Raw genomic sequence first — 20,278 nt, forward strand, 5'->3', positions numbered from 1 at the left:
CGGCATTAGCATGAGGCTAACTCTCACTTTTTCTGGATCTAGTCATTCTTATTTTTTCATTTGCCTTTGTATCTCTTGATGAGAATACCAGTGAAGGTTTGAAGCAAAGGTTCCTGACAGCAAAGGCAAACATTTTTCACCAATTACATTTGTCCATCAAGACAATTCATTTGAGTTTCCACTTGTTAGCATTTGCTAACTCCAATTATAATGTCCATAGGAAGTTTGCAAGATTATATTATATCTATTAAGAAACTTCAGCGGAGCACCTTAATAAAACCTCCAATGGTTTGACAATGCCAGCACCACACTAACTCCATCATGGAAACCATAAAACAAACAAAAACGTAATCATAACTCCCTCTTTTCCCCTTAGGGGTGCAAAGGCTTTGCCCCCCAGGAGGAGTGACATTTGAGCACAGTCCAGATGCACCATCAGTGGGGAGATTTCGCAACAACACTGGCCTAATCCTTCACTGATTAATACAATACAATACAATCCCCAACCTGGCAAGGATGTAGAACCCTGGGACATGTGGTATTTCAGTGCTGTGAAGGTTAAGATATGACACTGGACAAAATGTAACCCTGACTTGTGATAAAATAAATTGTGTCTAATGGAGATTCTGATTAAAAGTTTACAGTAGAAAATGGGCATTAGCATTTTTGTGAAGACTATTTGCTTGCACTACATTTACCTATAGATGGAGAATAGTTTATCTCCTCAGAGGGATAGACGCATTATATCTTTATGTCTTGTCTTAAGGTAGGATTGCTTCAAAGATGGGCATGATTTTTGTCTGAATATGACATTTGGATCGGTGTGAAATATAGATGTATGAAAATAGCTGTGCCAAACAAATAAGAGAGGTGGGTTTCTGAAAAATGTTCATGTTCAAACCCATCTCTTTTCCTTCATTTAGCCTCTTTGCTATCTCTATATCCAGTGGAATATATGATTGATAATAAGGATTATTAGCGACATGGTTATTAGTTTAAAATAATGATGACTACATGGAGTGAGTGTATGTCTGTGCATATGTGCATACGTGTCTTTGGAGAAACGGATTAAAACAAGTCATAAAAACAGAAAATGCACAGTAAACAAATTATATTAATCTATGGATTCTTCCCATCTCCATTTACTACTCAAATAAAACAAGATTAGCAAGCTGCGGTCTTGAGCTAAAAAAACCCAACAAAAAACAGCATTTTGATTTGGAATTTGAAGTACAATATCACAAGCAGATAAATTAAACAGACATGGCTGCACAGAACCCTTATTCAAAGAGGTCACAAAACATTGAAAGCATCCAGACCAAGGATTCATTTTGAACTGCATTCCGAACCAGTGTTATACTTAGGCTCTTTGAAAACTCTGTCGTTAACACTAAGAATACTACTTTCATTTTGATATGGCATTAAACTGAACTGTCTCCTAAACTGAATTTTTATTTCACTCTGAATAAAACTTTATGGAACGCCACCAGGACACCATCAGAGATCACTGACCACTGTCAGTTTGTTAATGACAGTTTGGTTTAAAGGTTGATGATTGAATGAATGTGTCTATTCAGATGGTGATTAGACACATTGGTTTACATGTTACTGGTGTATTGCTTAGATTTGCAAGACATCCATAGTTAAAATTGGTTTAAATGATCGGAAAATTGATAACTGTGACCCCAAAGTTTTTTTTTATATTTTTTTTTTTTACAGATTTTACAGAAACATTATTAGTTTGCATTAGTGCATTAGGTTGCACTTAGATGACAATAGTTAGCTGACATTCTCAAGCACATCACCTAGGTTGGTTAAATGCATCGATTGTTTTGATCCACTTTTCACTTCGTTCTCACTAAACCTCCCTTATCTTTCTATTTCTATTATCTCTTACTTTCCAAATCTGGAGAACTACAAGATGGTGGTACTGTATGACAAGGCAGCAACTAAGGCTAAGTCACCTACGGTAAGTAGCCTAACCTATAGAGGTATGATAAGATGTGTATGAGTTGAGTTTAATTTTGACTGGGAGAAAAGATGACTTGTGCCACATAAAGGAATCCTCTTCTGGAGTCTTCCATAGCCAAAGTACGGGAGTAGATGACCACAGTTCAACTCAAATAAAACAAAACAAACAATGGGTCAGATGGAAAGAGCGGGAAGGGGGAGGAGAAAGAATCAAGGCCTTTGTCTATTAACGGGAATGTCTAGTGGTAAGTTAACAGGAGTTAGTTTTACGTGTAGTCTAATCAAAACACACACAATATCAATTACTTCCTGCCAATGTTACAAGTAAGAAATATAGCTAGTTGCATTTATGTTCACCGGGGAAAGTATTCCTTTCAATCCGCATTGAGTTTAGTTCTCAGCGTCACAATTATATTTTTGTTACTTTTGCAGAAACATACAGAAAATGTTGCTCAGGAGCTTGGTGAGATCCTTCTTGAATGCTTATCTGTTTTCTGGACTTGTGGTTCAAAGGGACTCAGCGAGTGATTATTTATACTCTGAATAAAGAGGAAGTGTCTTGAGGCAGGTAAAACAGTTAATTGGTCAGGTCCTTGGCTTGGGTGTTATCTAAATTGGTTCACAGATATTGTTTCTTCTCGGGCTTTAGCCCCGTATGCAAATAAATGGGGTGCTAGTTTACCCATTTCGGATTCAAAAAAAAAAAAAAGGGAAAATTATTCTATGAAAAATCTAGTAGTATGAGCCAGGTTCGAGAATCAAACAAAAATTATTGGGGGAGATAGTTTTGGATATGTTGACTGGAGTCAACCCTTACGGAAAGAAAATATATTCACCAATATATGACTTGAAATATATTGTATATATTACTTCCTATTACATATTCCAATTTATTATATATGGAAATTCATGGGATAATATATTGATGATAAATATATTATACACTATAATATACATATGATTGCCTTTTATCCATATACTGCAATATTACATTACATTTACATTTAGTCATTTAGCAGACGCTCTTATCTAGAACGACTTACAGTAAGTACAGGGACATTCCCCCAAGGCAAGTAGGGTGAAGTGCCTTGCCCAAGGATACAACGTCATTTGGCTCAGCCGGGAATCGAACAAGCGACCTTCAGATTACTGGCCCGATTCCCTAACTGCTCGGCCACCTGACTCAATATATGGAACATGAATATATAATAAATGTGGTTATTTATCCAAAAATATATGCAATTATGGATTGATAAATTACCACCATAACGCTGTATAGGGGAAAATTAATGGGTAATATGTAAAGATATAGTGTCACATATATGCTTCATATATGGTAGAATATATTTTAAATATATGTAAAATTATATGTAAAGATATACATGAAATATATGTACATATATATATTGTGCAATGCACATATATGAGAGTCTGCCCATACAATGTACAGACATATATGGTGATATTTAGTCATTTAGCAGACAATCTCATCCATTGCAACTTACAGTAAGTACAGGGACATACCCCGAGGCAAGTAGGGTGAATTGCCTTGCCCAAGGACACAGCTTCATTTTTGCGCTGCCGGGAATCAAACCAGCAACTTTCTGATTAATGGTCTTATTCCCTGACCACTCAGCCATCTAGAAAGCAATCATGGAATCCCGATTCAAACAGTACGATCTGCTAACTGAAAATGTGCCCCCAAAAACTTCAATAAGATTGACATTTATTTTGGGGGAATTGGCTAATTCAAACGAATTTTGCTGGAAGCGATCATTGTCAGTATATATTTCCAATATTTTTCCATATAATGTTATACATAGAATATATAAGATTGTTCTGGTAAACGAAGGGTTGCAGGTTAAACTCCAGACAGGCATTATTATTATTTTTTTACAAAACAGTTTCTAGTCTTCTGGGTAATCCCGGTGTAACTATATATTATGTCAATTTTACAATATTTTGCCATTTTGAAGGAGGAATCCGCCATTGCTGCTTGCAGCTATATATTTTTTTTACATACATTTAAAATATATCCTACCATATATTAAACATACATGTGACACTGTATCTTTACATATATTATCAATACATTTTCCCATATAAATCGTAATACATTATGGTGGTATTTATAAACATAGAATTGCATATATTGGATGGATATATAAACACATTATATATTCATGTTGAATATGTTGCAATGTATTGTAAAATATAAATATTAAATCCCATATATGGAAATGTATTGCCTAATATATCATATTATATTTTCCAATATACAGTAGTATATTTTCCTTCCGTAAGGGCAGACACAACAATCAAAAAACCTTGATCGTAGAAATGTTACTTTGGAAGGCAAAAAACATGAATTTAGTTTTTTGAATTTAAATGTGTTTACCTCTCATGCAATGAGGCTCTCTTCTTTGCAGGATGAGTAAAATGACAGACTCCTCAAAAATGTGTGGTCCCATGACCAATTTCTTCTATGGTTCCCTAGAAACAGGGGGTGGCACAACTTCCCCACTGGCACAACTTACCCCACTCTCCCCTATGTGTGTATAATCAAAGACATGAAGCAAGATTGCAAGTTTCTTCCCTAAATTGAAGTTTACAATTTGAATAATCTAGGTTAAATTTATCACATCCAAATCGAATGACATTATCTTCTCCAGCCAAGACAACAAAAGTCTTTGTCTGTTGCACCATTCCCCGATCGGCTTCTACGCAAGTTTGCATGCTGCACTTTTTCAGGCAGTAATCAGCGCTCTCTGATGATTTCAGGCCCGTAGAGATTACCCCAGCAGCCCCCGTACCATGGAGGGGGCCTCGCAGGGACGCGAGGCCTCGCGTTTTTGTATTTTTTTTATCCAATTTGAATTACATGGGATGCACACTATGGTCTTATTGTCTTGTCTGTGTTTCCAGAGTTGATATACAAATTAAGAAAAGTAAATTTAATTGTGCTTTCTTTGTTAGCAAGGCAAGGCACGTGACGAAATAGGTCAGATGGTCACACAGACCAGCGAGCCAGCAGCAAATAGGTAGCAAACTGTAGTGTAGCTTGGATCCTGCTAAGCGGACTGGTGTTATTGTTGGTCCGTCATGGTCATTTTCCAAGCTAAAACTGATCAAAACATCTCAGAAGCTCCATGTCACGAGAGGCTGTGGTCTGGCCATCCTTAGCATAGAGAATAAACGTGTGCGCAGCTTATATGTAAAAAGCGTGGTTAAAGACTTTGCACACAGATTTGCTAAAAGACGCGCACATGTGTATTCACCTGCAAACCTGTAGAAAGTAGCCTACCTGTGTATCAACTATATGTAGGCATACTGTTATGTTGTTGTAACATATGTTCTGTTTGAGCTGTTTGATAGGCCCTAGCCTATGTTTTCTGTTGGAATACATTTGTTCTCTGTTTGAGCAGTTTTTTTCTGATAGAATACATTTCCCTCAAAAGAAAAGCTTGAGTTTCGATATCTTGTATTTATTATACGGCTATTCAGAATATTCCAAAAAGTTCAGTTGATGGTGTCAGGGTCCTGTTCGGGGGGGGGGGCTATCAGGGTTATTCTGCAAGGGAGCCTCATGTGTTTCCTTTACAGTACTGGATGATTTGCATGTTAAACAATATTTTAAATGTATAGTACATTGTAAGAGATAAATAATAACCAATCTGCTATTTTAATTATATTGGCATTCGTTAACAACAGGACTAGTGACACAAGGCTTAGTCAGGGGCGGTTTTAGCTAATTGGAGGCCCTGGGCAAATAACTATTTTGAGGCCCCCCATAAGCCGCACCCCCCCAGAATAAGCACTTTCTTTGTAAATCGGAGTAGAAGCCGCACTTTTAAGCAAACAACCTACCCAGACGCTCCCAGGTTACCCCGCTCCCCGTTCTCCCTTCACTGGCTACCCATCACGGCCCGTACCAGATTCAAGACCCTGCTACTGACCTTCCAAGCGGTGAACGGGACTGCACCCGACTACATCAAATCTCTCCTCCAGCCTCACACCCCCACCCGCCACCTACGGTCTTCTTCTGACAACTGTCTGGTGGTCCCACCGTTGCTTGCATTGCTACAGGTACACTCTTGCAATTTTATGAGGTTCATGTTGTTTAATTGTAACTTATTTAACTACATGCTCTTATAGTTCTTCCCTTTGGCTCTTATTGTTTTTTTCACAATGTATGCTTCATGTTTGGCTACCCGCAATGTTTGGAGATATCTCAGTGTTATGATCAGTGACCTATGCACTTTTGTAAAGCTCTCTCTTGGAAGTAGCTTTGGATAAAAGCGTCTGCTAAATGAATAAATGTAAATGTAAACGGACATGGGTCTTTTGTCCCTCGCGATTTGCCGTAGGCTTGATGCTGAAAGCATAGGCTGTGTCTACTACCGCGCACTTGTGTACTTCGAGCACACACTTTCAGTGCCTTAGGGCGCTTCACTCACAAAACCAGCAGAATTCAGTGCACTGAAAGTACCCGGATGGCGCACTGCAAACAGTCCAAAAAAGCAGTGAACGATGGACACTACTCGCCCTAAACGGGCGCCATCTTGGCTACGTAGCGGAAGAGGAGGAGCCCTTTCGGCAGCTTTTCATTTCATTAAAAAAATAATGGTGTGCAAAATGACAGAGCCGGTGGCAGTAGTAGTACCTGTGGAGGTAACAGACCGTAAATGTAAGTATCAGCGGTAATTAACTGTACTGATATTTAATGTACTAGCTCTACTAACATGCCATTCTCATATTAAAGCCAGCGACATGAGTATTTGGTGGAGTTAACGATGTATACCGACAGTTAGCATACCTAGCTAGGTAGCATTAGATGCCATTGGAGCTACAGTACATGGCAGTTCTGCTAAGCTAGTTGGCTAATATTTACGTGAATGCTAACTGTCGGTATAAATCATTCACTCCACCAAACGTACTTCTAGCTATGTCAGTTAAATAATGGTTTAACATAACAACGCAAAACATTTGCCAGTAACACACGCTGTCCAATAAATAATACCATTACAATAGCTATCTAAGCTAGGATCCGCCATTTGTCATTCTAGAAATAAATGTAGTTTTCAATCTTCGTTGTATTTTTTTTAAACATTTCACATGTTTAGGGACAGACGAGGATACAAGGGCGCTAATCCCTTGGCGTTCCTCTAACAAATCCCTCTTCACGGGGAAGAGGAACGCCTCCGTGATGGGATATGAGGGCTTTACTGAAAATGGTTGCATTAGTTGCTAACCTTACAATGATCAATGTGGTTATTACTGTGTCAGGGATGTGGTTGAGGCGAGATGTTAAGCAGCATATGTTTTCAGCAGGGTCTTCGTAAAGGACAAAGGGCTTTGGGGTTTGGACCCTAGCTTGTTAAAAAGAGGTGGGAAAGCCTTGTCCACAAATACAAGTTCGGTTTAAGCCTGGTGTCCAACAAATCTTTCTTTATCATAATTTTGCCCCTGTAGAGTAACACACTTGCACAATGTAGAGATGGCATGGCTAGTGAGTATTTACATGCATACAATATATTATGATTAAGGTGATGTTGTGGATCCGCAGGAGCTCAAGAACCGCGGACGGGTGTCAGTACAGAGGGGGGTGGGGCCACTGCCACTTCCTGGAAATGGTATTCCCTGATGGATGAGGCACTAGGGGCCAGGCCGTCTGTGACCCCGCCTGTCCTCTTTGCCTCATCCAGCCGGGAAGTGGCAGGGACCCCCCCCCCCCCCCGTGGTCACAACATCGAGTGAAGCTTCCTCCACAGTGTCAACCCTGAAAAGACGGAGGGGTAGACACTGTGGAGGTTGTGGAGCTCATAAAAAGCAGTGACAGGAGCTTCTCTGAGGCATGGAAGGGGATCGAGGAGCAGCAGAGGCTGATAGAGGAGGCCAGGGAGAGAGAGGCAAGGGAGGCGACTATCAAAAAGGAGAGGCGCTATAGAGAGGCCCTGGAGAGGGAAGAGAGTCGCCACAGAGAGACGGTGGAAAGAGAGGAGGTTCAATCTGCTGAGAGAGAGTGAGGAGAGGAGAGAGAGGGAGGCAGCCACCTGAGAGAGAGAGGCAGCCGCCAGAGAGAAGCGGAGAGAGAGGGAGGCAGCCGCCAGAGAGGAGCGCCTCCTTGCCCTTTTGGAGAAGTTTGCCGCTTAGAAAAAATAATAAAGCCTGGTCACTTCAGAGTGTAGAGTTATTTATTAACACTTAACCCTTAGGGGACTGAGGCCTGTTTGACTTTTCTAGGAAGTCAATAATGATTGCCATCACTGAATTACCATACCCTTATCATATGAGTAGCTGTCATTTGCTAATGGGCGGGCTGTTAGGAGCTCAAACCTCAGTCAAAGACTGAAATGTGCAAGGGGTTAGTTCTATTCTTATACAATGCGTATTTATATTTTAGTGTCAAACTGCATACATTTGAAAGGTAAAGGGTTCAAGGTTTTTGTGGGTGGTCTTTAGGCCAAAAACTTTGAAAAGACAAAAACAATTGTTTAAGAATTATTACAAACTCATAGATTGTTTGCCAATTATAGGGGAATTCCGGTGTTCAGAACCCCCTATAAGCATTTAATGTGGTCATGTAAATGTAATCGTGGTCTGGAGCGTAGCACTGCATGGCTATTGTGTTTCTGTTCTCTGCCCCAGAGACGTTTCCTGGAGGTGCTGGTGCTGGTAGGCAGCAGTTGTAGCGTGCTTGGAGGTGGTTGCGGACAGGCTGCCTGAAGGGGGTCATGAGGCAGATGGGTTGGGACAGGCAGGGGTAGCCACCGTCCCCGAGGATACAGTAACCTGGTGGAGCGTAGGACTGCTTAATGTAGATGGGGCTGTTTCTCAGGATCCTGGCATCGTGCACTGACCCTGTGTAGCCCACAAAAACGTTGATGAATTTGCAATGGTCATCACAGATGGCCTGCAGCTGGATGGAGTGGAACAGCTTTCTGTTGAAATAACAGGCAGCATCCTCCGCTGGGGGCTTCACCTTGACGTGGCAGCCATCAATAGCCCCCACCACTCTGCTGAAGGCTGCTTACCCAGCGAGACGGGCAAAGCGGGCACCTAAGCGTGGGAGTTCCTCTGCAGTAGGATGCCGGACAACTGTGGACAAGAGCGCAGCGATCTGCGCACTCACCCTGTGCACCACCTGGTGAACGGAGGCCCGGGGCATGTCGAAGGCACTGGCCACCACCCGATAGGAGGTGGCGCTGGCAAGCCAGAAAAGAAAAACTAGGCAGGAGATCTCGGGGGCCCTAACCGTGGTCATAGTCAGTGCCCAGCACAGCCATGAGGGCATTGAAGAACTCCCTGGAGAGCCTGAAGTCCACCCTCAGGTCACTGTGGCCATCAAAATACAATGCCAGCAGTGGCATTAATCTGGCAGCGCCGCCTGGGGCTGGGTGGCTGCTGTAGAGTGTGGAGAGGGGAAGGGAAGATTACATTAATATATTAATATGCAAGTCATTTAATCAATAACATTTTGTCATTGAGGTTTAGTAGTCTTTTATTGCCTTTTCTGATTTATTAGAATTGATGAATGTTTGTAACAATAATTAATATGCCTGTGTGTTCCATTGCCAATTGATTCTTGTATCAGGGTAAACTTGACTACAACAGAGATGTGTAAAAGTACAGTCAGTCAAGGTAGGCCTATTACTGTGTGAATTCAAGCAGATGATGCTTATGATTACTAATTGAAATCTAGGGACACACATGTACAGATTTGGCATGTTTTATTTCCTTATGGTGTGTATGTGGACTGCAAAGAAGTAGGCTACTTCTGACAAAGATAATTGAGAATGTAATTGCAATTACTAGCCTACATGAGGCTAGGCAGTGAGGGTAAGGCAAAATCACAAGTCATACCATCTCAAGTGCAGCCAGAAGCCGGAGGTTCCTGCCACGATTGTGGAGGTGTAGCAGTTTCCAAATGGGGAGGAGAAAGGGGTTGACGAGGGACAATAACATGGCGAGAAACGCGTTCATTTAGGCAGGTTCATGCAAATTAGTGACAATACAGAAACACAAGCAGGTTTAGTTTCACAGGTGTCACAATCAAATTTGCGTCCGTCACTTCCCACCAAGTGTTTAACGTAAGTGTTCCATTTGAGACAGCACTTATCAGCGACGGAGTGCACTAAATATGTAAGTGCACTGTTTTGCAGTGCACTGTATTGCAGTGTACTTCATAAAGTGCGCGGTAGTAGACACAGCCATAGACATAGTAAAGAGTAAACGCCGCATTGGCTGCTGGGCGCAAAAATGCAGCTGCCATCTTGGACAGGATTCCTAGTTGCGTAGCATCAGAATAAACAAGGTGCCAGCACTGTGTAGCATATTCCTGCTCAAATCGGCGAACAATCGCAAACAGGGCTCAGGGGATTACTTTTCACAAGTAAGATTTAACATTACCATACTATTGGTTGTATTTTGTGAAAAGAATAACCATGTCCTGTATCATAGCTACATGTATGACCTTTGCAGCAAAGCAAACTGCGTGAAAATTTGTTTGGTATTCAGTCCGGTATGATTAATACCGCTGACAGCTCATTGCCCCAGCCAAGGAGATAACACTGAGTGGAGCGGTTGCCCATTCCAAGATGGCAGCCCCATGGCTTGTCAGCGCCAGTAAGCAAAGGGGGTCGATGCGGCGTCTACTCTTTATTATGTCTATGGCTGAAAGCATTGCGTGAAATCAGTGAGGGCTGTTCGAATGGCAATGTCAAGAAGAGCAGTGGTAAAATACAAGTTATGAAAAGAGACCGTGGCTGTGTCTACTACCGCAAACTTGTGCACTTCAAGCACTGACTTTCAGTGCTTAGGGCGCTTCACTCACAAAACCAGCAGAATTCAGTGCACTGAAAGTAACCGGATGGCGCACTGCAAACGGTCCAAAAAAACAGTGTACAACGATGGACACTACTCGCCCTAAACGGGCGCCATCTTGGCTATGTAGCGGAAGTGGAGGAGCCATTCGGCAGCTTTTTTCACTTGGGGTGGAGAAGCGCGTTAATTTTGGCAGGTTTCGCGGGTGTCGCGAGCAGATTTGCGTATAGAAAATCAACAATATATAATGAAGCCGTAACATGCCACGATATTATAACTAATTAGATTAGGCTATAATTACGTTTGTCATGCCATGTGCATAATAGCGTTCATTACAAAATGGTTAAATCTGCTAAAATAACTTAAATTAACTCTACAAACAACCGTCATGTATGTGCAACCATTTGTAAAACTTCAAAAAAGGCAGGCAGCTGTCTGTAGATTATCAAATCCTTTCTCTTTGTTCTCATTCAGCTCAGGTAAATCAGCAATTTGCTGATGCTCCCTCTTGTGCTCGTTCATTGTTTGTCTGCGAGCACGTTTCCAGGCAACTTTTCTTGACGTAAGCAAATAAATGGGCTGCTAGTTTACCCATTTCGGATTGGTTTCAATCTTTGCAAAAATCAGGAAAAATTCTTCTATGAAAAAGCTAGTAGTATGAGCCAGGTTCGAGAATCTAACAAAAATTATTGGGGGAGATAGTTTTCGATATGTTGACTGGAGTTAATAGAATAAAAACGACCGGATGAGTCGGGTAGAAAATTGGAAATGCAATACCAACTACATCCACCGTGGCTGTTGCCTCAAGCCGAGAGTCGAGGGGTGGGGGCTTGAGCCAACTCGGTCTGTGCGTCCTGGATGTACTCTTATAAAAACAGTTGTCAAATCTGAATATATTGTGGTATTATGTTTGACTTTTGATTTGAATTGGGTAAGGCTTCAACCTGTGGTCCAATGCTGTCTTCCAGCTAATACCTACCACCTCTAGGCCTCTTCAGGCCTCTGTTTTCAACACAAAATCTAGGTGGAAATAGAAACTTTCACTTTCCTTGTGTTCAAGCCTCTATTACTCAACACCAGTAGGACTGACAGGGGTCCTGACACAGGAAACATAACTTCAGAGTGTCAGCTTTCAAAAGAGTACTGTAAGGCTGGGTGTCAAACCTGCCCCCACCTCTCATATGCTAAAGTCTGGAGTTTCTGGACGGTCTCAACTTGATGGCTCTCACACCCCATTCAAGATGTGGTCTGATTGGTTGTTCTTGTGTATAAAGGGAATTGTAATGCATTGTTCTTTGGATTCTTTGTCTCCTGAGACCTTCTCCTCAGTTCTCCCTTGTCCTACTGTCCTACTCCTTGCTCACCTCTTGCTTTCTCTCTGATTTACAATGATCATGGTAGAGTAGGTAAGATTGAAAGCTTTCATATTGTAACATGTTTGCCTTGTAATTGATTTTATTCATTTGCAAAGTTATTAAATGCGTATTTCATTTAACCGTACTTTGACCATTCTTGCTCTGATTTAACCCATAGAGTCAAATACCTGGAATTCTATTGGTATTGGCATTATTTGGTTCATGCTAATACACTGTTCAGTTTCCCATCTTCCTTTAAACCATAGGGGAATTAGTTTTGGTTGTTTGGACAATATTTACCCCCCTACAGTACATTTACATGCATGTACTCCAAATGGTTCAAGAACAGCAGTCAATTTACTTTGGGTATGCTGTTTAGGTGTTTTTGGGAACATTTAACAGGATCCAAAAGAGGATATGTTCACGACTGCTACCAATAGTCTGGATGAACTCACTGAGGCTGTGACATCATACATCAGCTTCTGTGAGGACTGCTGTATACCAACACACACCAGGGTGAGCTTCAACAACAACAAGCCCTGGTTCTCAGCTGAGCTGAGAAGGTTGAGGTCAGAGAAGGAGGAAGCTTTTAGGAGTGGGGATAGAGACAGATTCAAGGAGTCGAAGAACAGGTTTAGCAAGGCGGTGAGAGAGGCTAAACGACTGTACTCAGAGAGGCTGAAGCGCCAGTTCTCTGCTAACAACTCTGCTTCTGTCTGGAGAGGGCTCAGGCAAATCACCAACTACAAGCCCAGAGCCCCCCACTCCACCAACGACTTCCGCCTGGCCAACAACCTGAACAAGTTCTACTGCAGATTTGAAAGACAATTGGACAATCCTGAACTACCCCTTCACATCCATGTGGCCTCCCCCCCTCTACAGTGACGACTCTCTCCATTTAGGAGGGTGAAGTTAACAGACTTTTCAACAGGCAGAACCCCCGCAAAGCAGCTGGGCCGGACCCTGTCTCCCCTGCCACCCTCAAGCACTGCGCTGACCAGCTGTCTCCACAAACATCTTCAACACCTCCCTGGAGCCATGCCATGTGCCAACCTGTCTCAAGTCCTCCACCATCATCCCTGTGCCCAAAAAGCCAAGGCCAAAAGGACTTAATGACTCCTGACCCGTTGCCCTGACCTCTGTGGTAATGAAGTATTTTGAGCGCCTTGTGCTGGCACACCTCAAATCCATCACAGACCCCTTCCTGGACCCACTGTAGTTTGCCTACAGAGCCAACAGGTCTGTGGATGATGCCGTTAACATGGCCCTCCACTTCACCCTACAGTATCTGGACTCCCCAGCATCCTACGCCAGGATCCTGTTTGTGGACTTCAGCTCTGCCTTCAACACCATCATCCCCGCCCTGCTACAGGACAAGCTCTCCCAGCTGAATGTGCCCGACTCCACCTGCAGGTGGATCACAGACTTCCTGTCTGACAGGAAGCAGTGTGTTAAGCTGGGAACACAAGTCTCTGACTCCCGGTCCATCAGCACCGGATCTCCTCAGGGCTGCGTCCTTTCTCCTCTGCTCTTCTCCCTGTACACCAACAGCTGCACCTTGAGTCATCCGTCTGTCAAACTTTTGAAGTTTGCGGACGACACCACCCTCATTGGGCTCATCTCTGATGGGGACGAGTCTGACTACAGGTGGGAAGCTGACAACCTGGTGACCTGGTGTAGCCAGAACAACTTAGAGCTCAATGCTCTTAAGACAGTGTGGACTTCAGGAAGAACACAGCCCCACTCACCCCCATCACCCTGAGTGACTCCCCAGTCAGCACTGTGGAGTCCTTCCGCTTCCTGGGCACCATCCTCTCCCAGAACCTCAAGTGGGAACTGAACATCAGCTCCCTCACCAATAAAGCACAACAGATGATGTACTTCCTACAGCAGCTGAAGAAATTCAACCTGCTAAAGACAATGATGGTGCACTTCTACACAGCCATCATTAAGTCCATCCTCACTTCTTCTATCACCATCTGCTACGCTGCTGCCACTGCCAAGGACAAGAGCAGACTACAGCGTATCATCCGCACTGCTGAGAAGGTGATCGGCTGCAATCTGCCTTCCCTCAAGGAAATTCAAGTACCTCGGAGTGTGGGTTACATGTAGTTTTAAGGATCTACACCTAGCTAATTATGAGCCCCTGTTATCTAATCTGAAGCGAGACATTGAGCGGTGGCACCCCCTGCCTCTCTCCCTGGGGGGCAGAATTAATACTATAAAGATGAATGTGCTGATCAGATATCAGTTTTTATCTGGAGCAAAAAGCCACCAAGGATAAAAAGGCAGGTACTACAGAGACCTCGAGGAGGGAGGGCACTCCCGAACTTAATGTACTATTACTGGGCAGCTGAATGGACAATTATGGAAGGGGCAACCATTGTGTCCACCTCCCCGGCGGCCCTACTGTGTGCCAAATTGCCATGCACACAACCTCTGTCTAGCTTTGCCTCTAATACGATTGTTCTACACTCACTTAAAATCTGCAATCAGTTTAGGAGATCGTTCTCTCTTGGGAACCTATTACTCACGGGGCCAACTGCAAATAATCATCTGTTTATTCCATCTTTGTTGGACAACGCTTTTGTTAGATCTTGTCTGATCTCCATGTCGATGGTGTTTTTGTCTCATTCAAGCAGCTAATGCAAACATATGACATTCCCAGATCGCATTTCTTCAGATATTTGCAGCTTAGAAGCTTTGTGGCCTAAAACTCGGACACCTTCCCATTGTACCCGTCTACTTCGCTGTTGGATGCCATTTTTGAACGTACACTGACCAGGAAGCAGACAATAAGGGTCATTTATGATCAACTCGGCATGCATGATTTTTTGTCCCTGGATCTCCTTTGGAATAAATGGGAGATGGATTTAGACAAATCAATTTATGATAATGATTGGTGCAAAGTCATCCAGGGATTTTTTCCTCCTCCATGTGTCTCAGGCATGCAGTTATCCATTTTAAAGTTGTTCACCGTTTGCATAGGTCCAAAGCTAGACTCTCGAAGATTAATTCCGACGTAGACCCCACATGTGATCGATGCAGACAGGCTCCGGCCACGCTGTTGCATATGTTCTGGCTGTTCCCCTTCTGGCAGTCTGTGTTTGGAACTTTCACCACGATATTGGGGAAGGTAGTACAACCGTCCCCTCTTATTGCGATATTTGGGGTGACCCCGGAGAGTACTCATTTGAGATGGTATGAGATCAGCATGATATCCTTCAGCACTCTCCTGGCCAGAAGATTAATACTATTTAGATGGAAGGATCCTGCTCCACCGGTGTATAGTCATTGGGTTAGGGAAGTCATGTGTCATCTTAAATTGGAAAAGATTAGATACACCGTCAGGGGAGCAACTGGGAAATTTTACAGGATCTGGCAACCTTTTCTGTTCTTTGTTAGAGACATGGATGATGACAGGATTGTTATGTGATCATTGATTACTGTTGTATTTGATTTTTTTTTTTTTGCTGTCTTTTTATCTATGATGGTCTGGCTTTTATAATATGTACTATTTATGTTATTTGTCTGGCACGGGTTGGGGGGGTTTGTTCAATATATTCTGTTGATGTTGTTTGATGTTTAATTTGAAAAAATGCTAATAAAGAAACCTTGACCAAAAAAAAAATGTAATAAGCCCCCGTTCAAGTGTTGATTAAAAAATTAGCTGTACGGTCTGTAGAGATCTTGAGACGGTGAATAAGCCACTTTTTTGTTCTAAAACCAGACTATAAGCCACTTCGAAATATAAGCTGCGCAAGAAAACTGTAAAAAAGCCCCAGTACAAGCCGCAGCTTATTTTCCGTAAAAAACGGTAGTTGAAATATTATCCGAAACGTCTTCCACTGACGCATTCTTTAATTGGAAAAACTGCGTTATCTTATGTAATTTCTCCCTTAACTTCTCCTTCCTTTTCTTATTTCTTTTTTCACTGCTACTTTGAAATTGTTTCTTGTTTCCGTGATCATACACAGTCCACCACACTCTCCTGACAGAAATGTTATGACTGAATCATATGTTCCATGATGGATTTAAGATCAAATTTAGCTGTAAAGAATTGTTTTCATGCTTAATTTGAATTGTCATTCGTTTCCAATGACAAGTGATTTATTTTAATTATAAAAAATAATACATTGCAAATATGGCGAGACCCCCCTGAGATGGGACGCACGGCCCCTGGGCTTAGTAGCCTAATATCAAATTTGATAGCGACTTAAATCTGGAATGTCCAGCAGCTACATTGAATCAGATTGGGAAAATGTTTGTCCATTTATGTTTGTCTAGTTATCAATCTCCAAGTATTTCTTTCAGATTATATCTTGTGAAACAGTGAGGTAAAACATCACACAAAATGGTTTGATGAAAAACATTGTGACATTTATAGAAGAAAAAAAAAGTTTCGAATTTGGATTTGTAGATTTTCAGAAGTGTTTTGTCGAGTCTTGGTCGTCCAAGATCTTAGTGGGGGACAGCCCTAGTTTTTTCATGTAAGCCGCGTTTTTTCGGATCTATGACAAAACACAACCTAACACCCTTTGTCGTTTCCCGTACCCTTTCCCGGAGAATACTAAGAAAGTTAAGTATTTAGAAAGATTATCTGTTATATAATGTTATTTTATTGTTAATGTTTGAAAGTTAATTTGCAACTCATCTTTAGATGGGTGAGTTCAAAATATTTCTGACGGTCCCCACAGTGCAAGTAATTTACCTGAAACGGTAGTCTAGCTAGCTAGCTTTAGTTAGCTTCCGGAATAAATTACCTATCATAATACTCATAGGAATGCTACTACAATGCTAGTGTTACTTGTTAGCCTTCTCAGTAGTACATTTTGAAGCCATACAAAGGCGTTTGTCACGTAGTTTTTGTCTATTGGAAAACATTAAATTGGAATGTTCGAAATTGCATAAATGCAACGTTATGCTGTGAGACCCGCATTCGAACAATCACATATGTGCAGGGGCGGTTTTACACGGGGGCCGACAGGGGCCAGGGCCCCTGTAGAAATGTCCCGGCCCCCCCTGAGCTGACTGAAAATGAAAAAGAAAAAAATTGAAAAAGTTATTACGATTTTATGCGCTAGTGGAACTAATATGACTCAGCATTCTTCACGGATTAATTAGGGCGATGCATCCAAAAACTGCCTTGCCTCATCACATGCGAGATGAGAATGAGAACGGCAGTAACAAGTCAACAGAGCACCTAACGCTACTTAATGTCTTGTTGCAAGAGACTAAGGTAAGCAAAACGATTTCATCTCGTAAAGTGATTTTATTGCACGTAACTGTGTTACTGTTGTTCCTCACTCCGATAAGAAAATCTAGTATGTAAATGTCTGGTCTTGCTTTGTTTAAATATTTTAGCAAACTCAGTAAAGTAATCAACAGTATCAGCCTGTTTTAAAGATGAGATGCAGGTTTTTCAGTACATGAAAAAGTATGCAATGATAGCATGGAGGGATTATCAAAGGTCTGTTACAACTGATGCAACACTGGCAGATATCCTTAACAAATAACACACTAAACAAGTAAAAGAAAATCGTGCATACATTAAAACAATTGGGGAAGTGCTGTTACTTACAGCTACACAAAACTTGAGCAAAGAGGACATGATGAATCTGAGAAGTCCAATAACAAAGGGAACTTCAGGGAAATTGTTAGCACAGTTGCTAACCATAACCCAGTTGTTAAGAAAAGATTAACCTCCATACACAATGGAAAATACACAAGCAACATCATCCAGACTGAGGTTTTGGGTTGTTTGGCAGAAATGGTTCGGTCTGAAATCATAGACAAAGTGAAAAACAGTGTGGTATTCAGCATCATGGCAGATGAAACGAAGGATGTTTAAAAAAAAGAACAGATTTCTTTCATTCTCAGGTGCTATTACAATGGGGCTATCAAGGAGAGTTTTCTCCATTTTGAATCTGCAGAGAGGCTAGATGCAGCAGGCCTTACTGGAAAAATAGTGCACTCACTGGAGCTCGAGCGCTAGGTTTAGACTACAAAAATAACTTTGTAGGCCAAGCGTATGATGGTGCTGCTGTTATGAGTGGTAAGCATTCAGGGGTTCAGGCAAGGATCAAAGAACAGGCTAAATTTGCCTTCTACATCCATTGCAGTGCACACTGACTCAACTTAGTGTTAGTCGATGTAGTCAAAGATGTCCCAGAAACAGAGGATTTTTTTTGTTTGTTACAAGGCTCTATATTTTTATATCTGGCTCATATGTGCACCCAAAATGTCTGTCTCTGCAAAGAGAAATGTATAGCCGTACAAGAGAGCTCCAACTTTTAAGCGGCACACGATTGGCATGCCGATTTCTAGCTCTACGTAATATTACAGACACTCTACCTGCCCTTAAACGATTACTTCAAGAGATGGCTAAAGAACATCATGATGAGCGAAGTGTTGAGGCCCGGGCTCAGATTGACTTTGAATGTGTTGTGCATCTTGTTACGCTGCGTAAGTTGTTTGTGGAGACAAAGCTGCTGTTTGACATGTTACAGTTACCAACTGTTGATCTGTCAAATGCTGTTGACTTGATAAATGCTTTAGTCCAGACTTTGAAAGACTACAGGCAGGAGTCTTTCTTTGATATGGTGAAGCTATGGATGAAGCACTGAATATCTGTGAGCAATGTGATGCTGCAACACAGTCAGTGGCAAAACGTCAAAAAAGCTGAGCTCTAGACTCAGTGGCTACTGCACACTAAGCACTGTTGGTCAGAGAGAGCTGGAACGTGATAAAGATATGTTTCGCACTTCATTTTTCTATCCCGTCATTGACAGCATGCTTAATGAGTTGAATAGGCGTTTCTCCAATACCAACTGTGAGCTCATGAGAAGCATACAGTGTCTCAGGCCCCAGAGTGATGCCTTTCTAAAGGACAGCGCTGTATTTTCATTTGGCCGTTTGTATAATGCAAACATTGAGGATTTAGGGCATCAGCTCCATCAATTTAAGAGCATTTTGGATCGAAAAATACAGAGAGGTGAAATCCAGAAGCCACAGTTGAGCTGATATGTTTCATTGAGCCATACAGAGAAGTTTTCTTTGAACTCTTTAGACTGTGCAAGATTGCCGTTACACTTCCAGTAAGTTCTGCCTCTTGCGAACGCAGTTTCTCCACTTTGAAACTAATAAAAACCTTCCTGCGCTCCACCACTACTGATGAGAGACTCAGTGATCTTGGTGTCCTGAGTATAGAGTCCAGAAGGGCCAAGGCCCTCGATCTTAATAGTAGTAAATCAAATATCACTATGGCAATATTTATGATAAAAATGACAGCAATCTATGCATGACAGCAATCTATGCATCTATATTTGATAAAAATGTAATTGATCCAGAATTCCGCCTATTCAAATACTAAAGTAATCACTCTCAACTGTTCACAGTACCACTGCACTGGCTTCCATAAATAGAAATGACACATTGTTGTACCCTTTTATTTGGTCAAAATACTGTTTTTTTTAAATATGTGATTTTACTTTATTTCAAATGTTACTTATGTTACACATTTCAGCATTGGCTCTGATAGCTACAATAGCTGATGTGGAGTTTTGTTGAAATAAAGCAAATTTAAAGTATTTGATGTTTAAATATCATTTGTTTCCGTTTCTTGTGCACCTGTGATTAAACACTGGCCCCGCCTTGGCCCCCCCAGTAAAATATGTCTAGAACCGCCACTGCATATGTGCAATGCTACTCCTTAATGGATGGAAAAACAGATATTGAAGAATTTTTATGTTTGCCATAAATAGCCTGAGAAAGATTTGCTTTAGAAATAAAGTTTATTTCATATGTTATCAAATCTCTGGATGTAAGACAATAGAGGGTTTTCACGGTGCGTCATCAGACCGGAAGTCGCCATATTGGAGGCACTCCGCATCACAACAAAGCACAGGGACTGAAGTATATACCGAATGTCGTCAAGGAAAATGGTTAATTATTGCCGTGTTTCAGATTGTACCAATACTGCCCTACAAAGGCAAAAGACCGTAACTCGCCGAAGAGTAGAGCTGAGAAAAACGACTTCAAAGTTTTTGCACTTTCAAGTAGTTGTCGTGCCAAATGTATTTTAGGTGGGACACTGGAAATCTAGCAGTGGGATGTTTTAGTGATTACAC

At 41.8% G+C, this 20,278-nt stretch overlaps 1 pseudogene; it reads left to right on the forward strand.

The window, feature by feature from the left end:
- The first annotated feature begins 17,277 nt into the window (after nucleotides 1-17,277).
- Nucleotides 17,278-18,281, forward strand: LOC146273436 (zinc finger MYM-type protein 1-like; annotated as a pseudogene).
- The last annotated feature ends 1,997 nt before the right edge of the window (nucleotides 18,282-20,278 follow it).

The sequence above is a fragment of the Hypomesus nipponensis genome, chromosome 9, assembly GCF_054491055.1.
Source record: "Hypomesus nipponensis isolate SF chromosome 9, ASM5449105v1, whole genome shotgun sequence".
Lineage (NCBI taxonomy): Eukaryota > Metazoa > Chordata > Actinopteri > Osmeriformes > Osmeridae > Hypomesus > Hypomesus nipponensis.